The 15,623-nt window shown below is 34.7% G+C and overlaps 1 protein-coding gene across 2 annotated transcripts in view; it reads left to right on the top strand.

The window, feature by feature from the left end:
• LOC149798080 (tyrosine-protein kinase Tec-like) overlaps positions 1-15,623 on the top strand; it is a 115,056-nt gene that overhangs the window by 1,011 nt on the left and 98,422 nt on the right. The window lies entirely within an intron of this gene.

The raw sequence follows: 15,623 nt of genomic DNA, 5'->3' as shown, positions 1-15,623 counted from the left end.
ACCTTTTTAATACATGATAAATCTAATAGAGTACATTTAGATCCTAAATTTAAGGACCTGTCATCATCCAACCTTAAAATACATACACATACATTTTTTTTAATTGATAATTAATTCAGGGATAGGATATTTTCAAAATGATACATGTATATCTTAAATAACAATTTCTACTTTACTTAGGAAGAATTGGTATGTCTTTGTTTCCTACCTGCCAACAACTAGTTCTATGCTGTTCACATGCAAGTCAGTGATCAAAGAAAAAAATGTTTAGACACAGATCCAATGCTTGTAAGAAAATAAATCACAAGCCCTAACACAAATTCCACAAGCCCAGACTACAGTTAAATGCCTTAATCCATTATGGATAGTAACACAGATCATCTTTGCCAAAAACAAGTGTGTGCTTATTATTGTCTAAGCAGCAGCAGAGGCAAACAGACCACTTGGTTGAAATATAATTTGCTTAAAACAAAACATCATACAAAGAAAAAAAATAAGGTCACAAACATCTTAGGGGTTATTTTGTTGTTTTTTTTTCTTCTTCATATGATGTTTTGTTTATATAGATGAGGTCGCGCCTCTGCTGCTGCTCCATGAATTTATCCAAAACTTTTATCAAGTCTGATTCGATATCTTGTTTTAGAATCATGTAAGTTTATTGTTATAAATCCATGCGGAGTAGCTTGCGCTCGTGAAAAAAGTTTCTAAATTTGTTTATATCCATGTCACCGCCACACCAAGTTTGATGAATATTTTGCAATGTATATGTATCAACTCCATTAAACACATCTAAAGTATTACAGCTGTCTCTGATCACTTTTGGTATTTGTACATATGGTTCAGTAACATAGATCACATCAGTATTTTTATGTCTACCTCGAGAAAAAATTATAGCTGGATTTGATTGTTTGTCCAGCATCACATCATCGTATACAACTAAATTATTAATATATCCGTCTATGGAATCTACTGACGGTGCTTCGTCAGTATCGGTTATAAACTCGATAACATTGTTATCTTTGTCCAGTAATCTTGCATTGTCATTCAAATCTTTAAGTACATCATAACATTGTTGATCATCAACTGATGGTGCTACCAAATAAAACTTATCCCATTTTTGCCATCTCATTATAACATTAAGCAACAGTTGCGTCTTACCACTTCCAGATGACCCTATTATTATCATTCTGATGGAATTCGGTAATGCAGGATGGTGCTTCACAGGTTCTCGTTTTCGAGTCGCTGAGAAATCAATTATATCCATATTATATAAATACATGAATCTATATTGTTTACGTTGTAGAACTAAAGCCCCAACTAATGATCTATCCATGGTTACAACAAAAAATGCGAGAATAGCATATGGTGGAAAATGTGCAGTATGTAACAGAAAAAAGTTTCTTTTTTACCTAAAAAAGATGGTGCTGGTATTGCTAAATTAATGTCAGAGTTCCCAGGCACTCCCTCGGCTAAATACCCAGGAGAAAAACATCTACTAGGATATAATTATTGCAGTCCTGGTACTCGACTTGATATCAGGCTTGATAATCAGGATCAACCAAAACCAGGTGAATTTCCTGTAAATGATATTGATAAAGCATGTCATGTTCATGATGTAGCATATAAAAGTAAAGATCTGCAGCACAGGCATATTGCGGATGTGAAGTTGACTCATTCATTAAATTCCATAAAAAATAAAAATATAAGAGAATCATTAGCTAACTGGTTAGTAAGATCTGCAATGAAAGGTAAATTAGCGCTAGGTGTTGGTAATGTATAAATGGAATCGATTTATTATTCTCCAAGAGGATACTGGAGGGGTAAAACAGCAATTAGTAAACTTGCTGATGCAGCAAAAGTCAAGTATTCTACTGCTAAAGCGTGGTTATCCAAACAGGCAATATGGCAAATTTATCTACCACCACCTAAGCAAATTCGATTTGCACATTTTGATGTTAGTGTTCCTAATGAAGTTCATCAAGCTGATATATTATTTCTACCACATGATACCATTAAAATCCAAAGACGTCAAATAACATATAAATACACGCTAACAGTTGTTGATGTTGCAAGTAGATATAAAGATGCAGAACCATTATCAACTAAAACATCATCTGAAATAGCCGATGTGTTTGAATGAATTTATCAGTCAGGTGGTCTACTATGGCCACAGCTGTTACAAGTTGATCCTGGCAAGGAATTTCTTGGTCCAGTATCATCGCTGATGAAGCAGCATAATGTCAAAATATGACGTGGTCATACTGCAATTCATCATGATCAGGCAATTGTTGAGCGATTTAATCGAACACTTGCTGAGCGGTTATTTGGATATCAGTACGCGAAGGAATTTATTCAAGACAAGAGATCTCATGAATGGGTTGCAGGATTACCAAGTGTGATAACCGCATTAAATAATGAGATTACTCAAACAACCAACATGAAACCCATTAATGCAATTACAAAAAAAACATATACCTACACAACGACATGATTTTTCAGTGCATCCAGTATTAGTTAATACCACTATAAGATATTTATATGAATCTGGTGAAACTTGAAGGTGGAAAAAAAGAGCGACTGATCCTATTTGGAGTATTACGACGCACAAGATATTTAGTTTAACAAGATCCACTGGTAGACCTGCAATCTACAGACTAGATTCAACTGCTCCTCAACATGGATTTGTACATGAACAATTACAAATAATTCCTGAGGACACACAATTACTGCCCAAATCACTTAACTAGCACCTTTACATCGATTACACTCAAGACAGGTCAGCATAGTATTTTTGCGTGTAGGCCCAATATGATTATTTTTTCTATCTATGGTAAATTGTCTTGGATCATTTTTCAGATGCCGCCATAACATTATACAATTACAACTTGTACAATGATTATTCTGCTGTTGTTTCACCGCGTCAATAAATTCAACGTCAAGATGAAAGTCGCGTTTTTTTTCTCTCACTTTGTTTATAATCAGCCAATTTTTTTCTTATTATATCGTTGTCAATATCATCATTGATTACTGACGAGTCCATGACGATTCTCCGCAGCTGAGATATTTTTCTAACTTGAGACACTGCGAGATAAACTAAATTTGACCATTTGATACAATCATCAACGATTCAAACAACTGTATCAGTAATAGTTAATCCTTGAGATGAGTGAATCTTCATCGCATATCCAAGCGTCCACGGAGATTTATTTGTTTTTAGAGCATCTTCAACAACATTGACATCAACTGCGACAATATCATTTAATACTAAATTCTGTTTCCTCTGCTGGTATATCAATGTCAATATTTTACTGTCGTGTATCTGCTGGTCGATAACATAACGGAACTGGCAGCATTGGAAACTTTTCTCGTTGTAACTGAAAAAACTCCCGTTGAAGTGTATCACGAACTATCTTTCTACTTGCAACTATCAAATTATTTGGTCTCCACGTTTGTAGAAAGTCGTTTATTGAAGTTTCTGAAATTATTTTACGCATTACTTCACACAGAATTTTATTTGGTTGTAGTCTGATTAATTTTTTTAATTCACTTAATTCTGCATCAAGTGCTCTATGATCATTATTTATTTCTTGATAGTAATCAACAAAATTTTTCAGCCAATCTTGTGGAGATGGTCCAACTACGGGTGGTGGTTGACCGTGATCACCGCACATTATCACAGCAGTATTTGTTGTTAATAACCAATTAAGAAATGTTTTTGATGTTTCTGATGATACTGTACATATTTCATCCCAAATGATAATCCTTGGAATATATTTTTCTCCCATCCTCGACGAAGTCCATGGATCACCTTTGTACCTAAAAAGCTGTGATAAGTACATGATTGTACTCCTCGTTGTTTCATCTCTCTCACAAGTCTGTGTGTAGGTGTTAGCACGATCTTATCTGAATTCTGAAATAGTTCGATCGCTCGAGTGGTTTTACCAGAACCACCAGGTTCGTTTAGATAAACTGTTTTATTTCTGGTTATTGGATCGTATACAATGGTGCAGATGATAGCTTTAATGTTTGATATTTTTTACAATAAATATCTTTAATCGCAAAATCAGCGGATTCAGAATAATTAAGTATATTTTCTTTTTTTATTCTCTATGAACCCCACAATTCACAAGTGTCTATATTTAATTTTTCCAACAATCCTAAATATTTTTTATTGATATAAAACAAATCCGTAGCGACTCTGACAGCAAACTCAGAAACCTTATTTATCATCAATAATAGATTTATCGAAACGTACGCTATCATTGAAGATCTTGCATGAGTAAACTGCGGTGACTCACCGTCCATATAGCTAACAATTGTACCTAGTTTGGTTCCATTTGACAAGAAAGCAATTTCTCGACATATAAATGTATTTCTTTTCGCTGTATCAGCGATTATAAAATCTAACTCAGCATCGTCCATGATCAGTCTTGCACAATATCGTTTATGATCATATGATCCTCCTTGGGTGAATTTGCCAATTATTTTTCTACCAAGATCCTTCATAATTTTATTCTCATAATCAGTTTTATCGAGGTTTTCATCATCGGAATATTCTTTTTATTGTGGTAACTAAACTTCAGTTTGTTTCCGATATGATATAATTGCTTCACTTACAATCAACGATATTAATATCGCACAATCAAGCATATATCTTAACAATACTATTGGTACCCAGCGCTTTTCTGAAAAATGCCCACCAAACCAAACATAACAAATCGTATGGAGATCTTCATCAAACTCGAATGACTCGATACAAGCAAATCCAGTTAAATCAAAAGCAAGTAATGGTCCATTTATCGATACTCTTGTCATTTCATGTGTCAGATGACCGAATCTCTTAAAATATACAGAACAATCTCCGTATCAGAGAAAACTTCCCGGATAACATGCAACCATATCAACCAAAATAACATCTTTATGATCATATTTAGTATTCCATAGTCCATAGTGTCCGTATTCGACACAACTCGATATTATATCATTGAGAAAATCCAGTCTAGTTGGTTTCCATGAATTTTTCTTTCTAGCAAAATGAGCCGCAACTGACGGAACAGTAAAACAGTTGCTCAATAGTTCGTCAGTATCATCAGTATATTACAGCGCAAGATTTTTCATTTTCTCGTGGAGAAGATCTGTTCGATAAATAACGCCATTAGGTCATACAAACTGATCAAATTTACTTTTTTCTTCCATATCTGATTCATTGTTTTCAGAACTCTGAAATAACCATACTGACACAGGATCGTTTTTACTTATTTCATTAATAAAATCAAACATATCTCCGTGATAGTATTTAACAGTTCGATTTTGTGGAAACACTCTTACTGCGTTAGTCCACGTGTGTGCGTTATGATCAATAATTTTAATCGAAGCTCCTTTTGAGTTATATTTCAATTCATACAAAATCTCTCCTGTTATTGTCGCTACAGTTTTTGGGATCGACACCCTGGTATCTTTAACCATTTCTCCCCACTCGTTTATTATTTTACGCCTTTTATCTGTTAAACTGTTTCCACGAGTCAAAACGGTAAAATGTTCTGTTACTCGTTCAGCTATAGTTTATTTTTGAAAATTTCATCGGTGTCAGATTATCAACGCTGGCTTTTTCATTTATCGGATAAATTCCATAAATAACTGCTGTTACAGGATACGCTCGCTCATAATACGGTTTGTCAATGCCAGTCAATAGACCTGGTTTGGAATCTTTACTTAGTACAACAGTTTTTTTATTAGCATGAACAGGATCATATTTGTCATGGATAATCCAATCATCTGTTTTTGTTAGCACGACAAATTTTATTCTGAAAAAATATTTTCGATAGTTAATGATAGTTGCCGCTCGTTTTAATTCATCTTTGTTGCGTATAGTCTTGTACGTTGGCCAGACATGAGGTACACCATCAGTGTGAAATTCTTTCTTGGCATCGTGAATTTTATTAATCAAACTTTTATTTTTTGGATCAACCAGATCTTGCGTCGGTAGGTTAGGAGATATTCTGACAAGATTAAATTTATCTGCTTACCAGGGCTTGATTCTGGATAATCTATCAAATTCGTTCATATTATATTCCAAACAAGTATTTAAATTAAAATATTATGTATACAATGTCTCGATGCAAATGGCTCATGGTAGGTTCATTGACTCCTTGTAATAAATCCTGTAAGAATTTTGTGGACAACACTTGCAGAGCATTCGTAGTGGAAGCTTAGGACCAATACCATGTCTGCAATGTGGTGTCGGAGTAAAAGGAAAAAGACAATTGTGCGCGAGTTGTGGTGGAAAAAAATATTGCGAACTTAAGAGATACTATGATAAAAAAAATAACAGTAACATTGCTATAAAATCCATGGAGGATTATCTAAGTTTTCAGACAAATTATGATTTAAACAAATTATTATTATATAAATGAACCAAGAATTTGTAAAGCATCCTAGAATAACAAACTACGAACTAAATCGTGATGGTATAATTAGGCACTGTTGATTGAAGAGACCAGTTGGTTTTGTTATTAATACCGGTTATCTCATGTTTGGTGTTGGGAAGAAAAAGTATTTCTGTCATCGATTCATATATGAGTGTCACAAGGGGTTGATCAAAGACGGTTTTGTGATAGATCATATTGACGGAAATAAATTAAATAATAATTTATCCAATCTAAGAGCTATCACACAAAGTGATAATTGTAGATTTGGAAACACTGGCTATAATGACAAAAGTACCAAAGCAGTTGTATCCATAAATACAAAAACTAACGAAGAAATAATATTTCAGTCAATGAATTCGGCAAGTAAATACTTTGATATCTGCATGCCATCAGTACGAAAAGTTGCAGAAAAATATATGTAAGTCAGCGTATTCAAAGAAATATAAACAAAAAATTGTTTTCTATTATTGTTAATGAGATAAACTATCATCTTTAGCAAGTAATTACCTCGAATTGTATTTATTGACTATTTATTTAATTTTGGATCCGTATTTTACCCATTGACTACTGATTTTTTCGACTTGAGCGAAGGGAGATAATTCTGTAAACATATATTTCTCCGTAGATTGTGATGTTTATGGTCGTAATTAATTAATTAACCGTCTACGTCGTAATTAATATCAATAATATAACAAGTAGAAGGATATTTATGGTTTCTAACTTACAAAATAGAAAAATAAACGTGGTTACATCGTACACTATAGCAAGTTATTTTTAGATCTAAACACGCTGTTTTAGTGTAGATATTTTATGATCTGTTCAGAACACGCTGTTTTAATACAGAAATATTTTACAATCTATTCAGAAACCGCTGTTTTAATGCAGAAATATTTTACAATCTATTCAGAAACCGCTGTTTTAATGCAGATATTTTACGATCTATTCAGAAACTGCTGTTTTAATGCAGAAATATATATGACTTACAATCTATTCAGAAATCGTAACTATAGTTAACTATATAATAATTTCTGAAACGTATATCTGTCAGATGCTTCAGTAGCTCATTGCTAGAGCGTCGAACTGTGAAACTCGAGGTCTGGCGATCGAGTCCCATGACTGACAACCGTCGGTGGTTACGCTTATTTGCGATTTTTATAATTAATTGGGGGCTTCGCTTAAAGCCTCGAAACTCAACAAAAAAAACACCCTCCCACCTCATCACAAAATGGTGGATACATGTTTTGTATTGGTGGCGCTCACCAGATAATATGTACTTTTGAGAGAGTGACGTATGTAAGGTGAAGTAGTTCGCATTTAAAACATGCACAGTGGAGAGAATGTTTGCATACCTCTATGCTACATTAATGTAATGTGGATGATATTTCTTTTGGATATTGTACTTTTGGAAATTTTACATGATTTAAGCACACTGCTAACTAAAATGACCGCTCCCTTGTGTTAAAAAATCAGTCTGAATTAGTCTAAAGTACACTATACATAGCAGCTATTAAAATAGGGAAAATGAATTTTGCCAGACTAGACAATACCAGCTTCTGAAAGTGCAATGAATGAATTACCAAATATATAAAATGTAAAAAAAGTTATCGGCTCTTTTTTATACAATTGACCTCTGAAGTTCAGGAAGTGAAAATGACCAAGTAGAGCTAGCACTTTTTTGAAAGGTGCACATTTGAAGTAAGGCCAAGCTCTATACTCTATAACCCATAGTACACCCATCAATCATACACCAAAATAAAGGGAATTAAAGGTTCTTTGCATTATACCTAAGATATACAAGGTCTTTTTTAAATAGCCAGTATAACCAGTGAGGAAAGCCGGGGACATTCTTTTTCTTTAAATTCCTAACCCTATGCAAAATGCGAAACTGTATAGCGCCACCATTACCACGGGCTGATTACTGGGGGGTGGGGTGTCAAAATCTGTTGAGTGTAGAGAAGGCCCCCGTATATGTTGTGCTGTCCTCATTGTAAATATGTAAATACTACGTGTTGTGTCGTCCTTATTGTAAATATGTAAATACTACGTGTTGTGCCGTCCTACTGTAAATATGTAAATACAATGTTATAAATATGTAAATATTATAAATACTACGTGTTGTGCCGTCCTTAATTAAGCTTTATATGTTTGTACTGTCCTTAGAAATAAGTTATATATTAATTAAGTTTGTATATATTTAGTGTACCCTCTAAACTTGCTAGTTTATATGGGATTATATGTTGTGCTGTCTGTGTCGTCATTCACCAAACACACCCTCTTGAAATCTTTTATTTATTCTGAAATTGATGGGGTGGTTGGTACTTAAAATCGTGATAATATTAAGATACTTTTTGGTAGCATTTTTTGCAAAACTGATCGATTTGCGTAATTTTGAGTACCTAACTACATATCAGAATTAACAAACTGATCGATTTGCTTAATTTTGAGTACCTAACTACATATCAGAATTAACAATCTGATCAATTTACACGATTTTAAGTACCAACCACCCCATCAATTTCAGAATAAATAAAATATTTCAGGATAAAAAAATATTTTTGATAAAATAAAATATTTCAGAATAATAATAAAATGTTTCATAATAATAATAAAATATTTCTGATATAAAATATTTCTGATAAAATAAAATAGTTCAGAATAATAATAAAATATTTCTGATCAGAAATCATTACGATAAAAATCTTACGATTTCACATATGGATTCACAATTAATTCTTCCCCACGCAGGTTAGTTAAGTGTCCGAGGTGGTGAGTGAGTTTCAAATTTATTCGTGTTAAGATATTATTATGACACCGCAGATAAACAGGATTAGTTGGTTCTTGCATAATCAAATCCTGAGGGGGAACTTGTGGAGTGAACGTGTATAAGATATATCCTTGTTGAGCCTGATTCGACTTTCCAAGATCTATTTGATAGCTGCCATCGATCACATCACAAACTAGATTAACCGCGATCATTGAAGTTATATTGACCATTCCTGGTGAAATATGTCTACCACCTCCGTATGGATCGTTATTATGTCTGAGGATATTATCATTCTGTGGAGCTATTTTTCTCCACTGTGTGAATATTTCAGGAAAGTTTTCATTGATTGCATCATTTACTGATTTTCTTAATTCAGGTGCGTTATACCTAGGAAATTTAAAATTTACCAGTGTAGCTTCTGTTAATGAGTATTCAGTTAGAAATCATTGTTTAGACCTAAATTGATCATCATCAATATGATTAATTATTACCTGAATTAATCGCTGGTTAATGTATTCCATGTCGGACGCGAGCTGATTTAGTATTTCAATGTGTTTGATGATTTTGCTGCATAAAGTTGTATCAAAAAGATGTTTTTGGAAACACTCCCGTAGTTGATGTAGATGTGTTTGATGTTCTTGATTAAATTCTTTAAAAAATTAAATTATTTGATTTAAGTAAATATCCATTTTTCTTCTTCCTCCTCCTGGAACTGTCTCAGTAGCAAAATTCCACTGAATAATATTCTTGTTGAAAAATAAAAATTTGACATCCAATGTTGCATTTTTTATCTCAAGTAAATGTTGTTTGTATGGTGGATTAACATCATGATATGATTGCTTATCTGTGACATAATCAGACTTTTTCGGTTCTGGTAACGGTGGTGGTGTCTCCGGAGCAATGTCAGGCCATCTAAAACAGTGCTGATTGAACTCTGATAAATATCTACGGCATGATCAGGAGAGTTTATTTCGATTGCAGAAGACAGCGTTGGTTCATGGACTGTTATTGCTATTTTTGATTCTTTCCCAGTGATATTTTTTATTCTACATGCAAATTCTTCATTGATATGTTCAATCTCATAACTACCAGTTGGTATCCCAACAACCTGCCAATCGGGAGTTCCATCGGGTTTATTCTTATTAGCAAACACAAGCGAATTATTTGCTGGTGTACCATTAAATGATTTCGATCTGATATTTGACCAACTATGATATACTCGTAATTGTGCTAATGCAATTTCTTTTATTGGAATTGCAGTTGGAAAATTGATGTTAAATTCAGGATTAGTCGAGCTTACTGTGATCATCGTTGTTTTTGTTGGAGTTGTGTTTGTCACGATCTGCTGAAGTAGCTCTACTGATGTCATTATTAATACTCGTAACTTTAATACCAGCGTAGCTGTATATTTTAATCATCTCTGAAAACCCGAAATCAGATATAATTCCATCACTGAGACTTGCTGATAACAACGAAGATAATTTGGAATATGCAGTTGTCGCCGTTTGTAATTTTATCATGTAATCGGATAATTTTTCATTCGTGCAAGTACATATTTTTTTTTTTTTTTTTTTGCAATAATATTGAAAACACCAGCAATTGTTCTTGTAGCTGAAATATAGATTGCCACAGCTACTGGTGCCATCATTGTCATTGTTGATAAAATCACACCTTTTCCAGCAACAACAGTGGATACTGAATAAACAATCACGTCGACGATAACTATTCGTCGTTGATATTTTTCTTTTTGCTGTATATTGTTCGACAATATCTTTTAATTTTACTTGCCATTCACGTGCTTGATTGTACCTGAATTGTTTAACGTCGATTGGGGTACTCATTATTTTATGCAGTAAATTATTGAAGTGTTTCAGCTAAAAATTCCAAACACCACCAGTAAGATGCTGCGGTTAATTTATCATCAGTTGCTTTCAGCATAAATTCTTCTTCGGTTCCTTTATTTAATACAACAGACCCAACTCCAGAGAACCTATCGGTGGAATGTCGCCATGGATACTTTGTAAATATCTCAAATTTTGCAGCACTGAACACAGACAGCCTGTACACGCTAGTGACTGTTGCGGTATATTTTAAAATATTATTTTTCTGTGACCATGTTTCGAATCCAGATGATACCGTGTATACGATGTTGGTAATATGCCCTGGAGTTACTCCCGCTGGAATTTTAATTAAACTAACTTTTTTGACAATCTCAGGAATCCCCGCTACGATATTTTTGAGTGTTTCATTGATCGTGTCGATGTTAGTTTTGATATCAGATAGTTTTGCGTCAACGGTCAACGGATTACCAAAAAATTCATCTGCGGTTTGATTAATTTTTCAAAAATTTCTACGGAGATTTCCAAACGCATTTACGTGAACGTGTTACTCAGCCCGCAACATGGATAGTTTACCATCTACGATGTCGTAGTTAACGTCAACATATTTTTTTGTTGCTGCGTCTTCGTCGGATGTTGGATCTCTCAAAACTACTGTCTTATTCCCGTTCATGCTGAGTTCACCTGTCATTGTGTCATCGGTATTTTTCACGCGATTAGCAACGCTTCTTGTAATTTCATTTCTGATAGTTGCAAAAGATATACTTGAATCCCTGCTTTTTCCGCTGTCAGTAAACACAGGGATATTATCTGTGACCGCACCGAGTACTTGTCGAACTACATCATTCCACCTGATATTGCTAGTTTTTAGCTTACCATGTCGATCCTGAAAAATGACAACCTCATGTGGGTCAACTCCAGCCAGGTTCATAATATCAGAGAGTTCATCTTTAGTCGCGTACTTCGACAGATCAATATCATCTTTTTTTTTTTTACACCGGTAGAAGATCTTCTTCCGTAAATATCAACCATTATAATTCAAGATCTGTTTAAAACGAATAGGTTGCTTGTATCATCATGCACGACTTTATGTGGCGTTTTGGATGATTTTGATATAGCGTTAAGTACATTAATTACTTCACGGCCACATGTTGGTGGATCCGTCATTGTTTGTGTGGGTAGCGTTGAATAACAAACTAACGTGTGAAATGGTGAGACATACTTGATAAACTCACGCGGTGGAGCTAACCCGTATGAATCAAAATAAACGATTCCACGTGGATCAACCGCGTATGATACCCAATGAGTACCGGGTCCTGAATTCGAGTCGAGATTAATAATACCTGTTTCGAGTTCGTTCGGTTTTTTCGATAATTGATCTCGCATAAAAACACCTAAAGTTTTTTATTTTTAGTTGTTTAGCAGCATCAAGTAAATCAAAATTTGATGCAGGAACGTCTAAGGAAGTGATCATTGAAGCCTCAGACCTCTTCCCCAACGAGATCCCGGTAATCTTAGACCAGCTCCCTTTTTTATATCCTTTTCCTGTTGCTTTCTTTAGAGCCATTCCAGCAGCGGTTCCAACAGCACGGCTGGAGCGTCAGCAGCTATTAACGCTGGTATTGCTGCAAGAAGTGGGAAAATGCCGCCTGTTTTAACCATATCTTTAATGGCACTCGGAGAAAGAACAAGTTGAACTCAAGTTTTTGATTTTAGTGCTTTATTGAAGTGTTTAATCTGATTTTTGGTTAGTGACATTTTATTTGGACCACCACTAGAAATCTGATCTTGTTTTAACGTTATTTTTGTTCTGCAGTTTTTTGTTGAATTTGATTGTAATTTTTTCACCTGACCGGGAGTCAGAGTTACGTTAACATGACTGTATGACATTTTATGGTAAATACTTTCCACGCTCCAAATAATGATTATAGATTTTCTACTGGTGCATCAGCGGCTCTCATTCGACCACTACCACCTTCAAGTAACATTGTTTTGTCACTAAGTATAACCGCGATTACTCTGTAATCAACACCACCACCTGTACTTAATGATGTTTTGAGATGTATATCAACAGCTGATTGTTTGGATAAATCAAGATGCTCCAGCGAAAAGTAATAAATCGGATACAAAGTTCTGAAATCATAATGTGATATTTGCAAACCAGTATCCACATTTTGATCACGTCCCATGAATGACATCAAACGATGATATACACGTTCTATGCTATTTTGTTCATAATTAATTTGTATATTTTCTGTTGGTTCTTGCTGTCCGTTTATTCGCAAAGAAATATCTGTGATACCTAGTTTATCAAATATCATATGAGTACGTTCTTGATTATTTAAACGATCATAGTTCTGAAACGCAATAAAAATATGCCGCGGTGCAGAAACACCTTCTTATGATGCTATATGCCATGCAAACTGACCGTTAGTATCACTTTGTATACTATCCGTGCTTGTTGTCAACCATGACAACAAAGATTTACCACCTGTGTCCATGAAAGAAAGTAATTTTTGTTCTTCTGCGATCGTTGGAGTCATCACCGGCATCCACAAGGAATTTTTTTTAAAATACTTCTTTACCAGCATCACCAGCAGGTCTTCACAGAGCATCGTTATCATCACCCTTTCTTACAAAAACAACCGTGTGTCTAGCTCCAGATATAATTTTTCTAACATTCCTACAAAATCCAAAAATATGCGATAGTGGAATTGTACATGAAAAACTTCTATTATCTCCTAGCAACATATTTTTACGCGCTGCAGATCCCAAGTTGAAATTTGGATTAGAACCATGAACTACTGGGGCGACATCAGCGTCAGCGTTTCCTGCAAAATTTCTTGGTTGTCTTATATTATACGGACTATCATCGGGGTGACCAGTTTTATCTTTTACAAACATCATTGTGGGACCTGCTGATCTTGTATAATCATGAGAATATCTTGCCAACGCTATTATTGTTGTAGCAACGTCGACATCTTTCTGAATTGATTCAATATTTTTCCCATCAATCATATATGTGGCGCAATCAAATAATGCCATAATACCATTGTTGACAAAACCAACTTGTACTGCATCTGCGTAATTAGCATCGTTTGTTCTTACAATTGTACCTTCTACCTCAATAAAAGCCTCAGCGGGTAGAAAATATCTACTTGTGTCATGAACTTGTAGTTCAATTCTTCCACGTTGATCTGGTTGTCTTGCATCATAGGAATAAAATTGATAATCACGTACCGATTCATTCTTACGGACAGGTGCTTCCATATCAAATACTTCGTCGGATACGCGCTTGAACATTTTATTGTAATTATTTTCGTCTAACACGAGAATCATCGTGTTCGGGAAATTCCGCTTCCTGGTATTAAACTTGAAATATTATTGCTTGGTTCACCGGGTCCTTGTACTGCTAGTGCTGCTAGTCTCTGATTTGCAGCTTGATTTATTATTTTACGGACGTCTGCGGGCATAATTTCAGTACTTGGTAGTTTTACTGGTTGTGATTTTCGTCTTATTAATCGTGCTAGTCTATCTTTGATTGCCGAGAACGCCTTACCAGCAACATTGACGATTGCAGCAGGAGTTTTTTTCACGAACAATATCAATAGCCTTCATCGATAATTGTTTTGCAATAGGCGCTGCTTTTGGGGCCATCCTTGTAAATAATCCCCGTACAACATCACCAAGTCCATCTCCGTAAAATACCTCGTAGGCTTGTAATCGTGAGTTCACTACTCTGACAGGTACAGATTTACGATGATTATTGTGTACAGTCATCTTATTTTAATTGCCATTTATCTAATCATGGTAACAACTAGTCACTGTAATCATCAACAAGTTCATCGATAAGTTCTCGGTAAACACCGATATCCATAATACCACCTTGGAATAATCGTTGGCAAATATCAGCTGCTTCATTAATTATTTCTGGTGAGTTATTTCCGGCACGTTTTCCCCCTATGAGAACTTATAACTGTGACACTTCATTGATGATATTATCAGGACAAACAAAATTATTTCCTCCTGATGTAATCAGGAAACCACTTCCTACAGTACTCGGAGGATCATCATCATCCTTTCCTGCCAACATCCGTTCCCTTTCTTTTTTAAACTCCTCAATTGGTTCCCTTAATGTAGTACGTTGTCGGGTATATAATCGCTGCAGGGGTGAAGGTTTTTGCTGCGGTGGAGGAAGTTGATGTTAAGGTTCCCGCTGTTGTTCTATTTGTTCCAGTCTCTCTCTATCAAGTCTTTTTATTTCTTTAACAAGTGCATCATATCTATAATCATTATGTTTTTCTTGTTTTATGTTGTAATATATACGATATACCCATTTAAAATTTTCATCGTTTGTTTTTTCATGGCCGGGTTTTAATTTGTTAGGTTTATTATATATACCAAATAATATTGTTTCGGGTAAATCAGCTTCTTTAGTATTTCTAATATCTTCGATAAACTCCTCTCTAAATTTTGCAATCAATTCAACATTTCCTCTTCCTGTTTTAAGTTTAGGTGCAAGTTCTTTTTTCACGTCGGCGATTTCAGTATGAATTTTACCAATACCCTCAAGTATTTCTTCATGGACGGGTG

The sequence above is a fragment of the Sinohyriopsis cumingii genome, chromosome 6 (assembly GCF_028554795.1).
Source record: "Sinohyriopsis cumingii isolate HCF-2022 chromosome 6, ASM2855479v2, whole genome shotgun sequence".
NCBI classification, from domain to species: Eukaryota; Metazoa; Mollusca; class Bivalvia; order Unionida; family Unionidae; genus Sinohyriopsis; species Sinohyriopsis cumingii.
This window is presented reverse-complemented; position numbering and strand designations above follow the sequence as displayed.